This window comes from Meleagris gallopavo, chromosome 29 (genome assembly GCF_000146605.3).
Source record: "Meleagris gallopavo isolate NT-WF06-2002-E0010 breed Aviagen turkey brand Nicholas breeding stock chromosome 29, Turkey_5.1, whole genome shotgun sequence".
NCBI classification, from domain to species: domain Eukaryota; kingdom Metazoa; phylum Chordata; class Aves; order Galliformes; family Phasianidae; genus Meleagris; species Meleagris gallopavo.
In genome coordinates, this window is record NC_015039.2 from 958,280 (window position 1) to 958,550 (window position 271).

Here is a 271-nt window from a genome sequence, read left to right on the forward strand (position 1 = left end):
CCCCCGCACTCCACCCCGGAGCCCCCCACGCTGCGGGGCCGACGCCGGGAAGTGCCAGGGGGTGCAGGGGGTACCAAGCGATACCGAGTGACACGTGGGGGGCACGGAGGGGTTCCGGTGAGCGGGGGGAGCAGCCCCCCATCCTCCAGCTGTTGCTGTGTGAGCCACCCCGGGCCGGGACAGCGGTGACTAAGCACTTTGGGGATTCTCCTCTCGTTATTTTATTCTCTTATTTCCCCCTTTTTCAAGCGGAGCCTCCTCCTTTATCCTT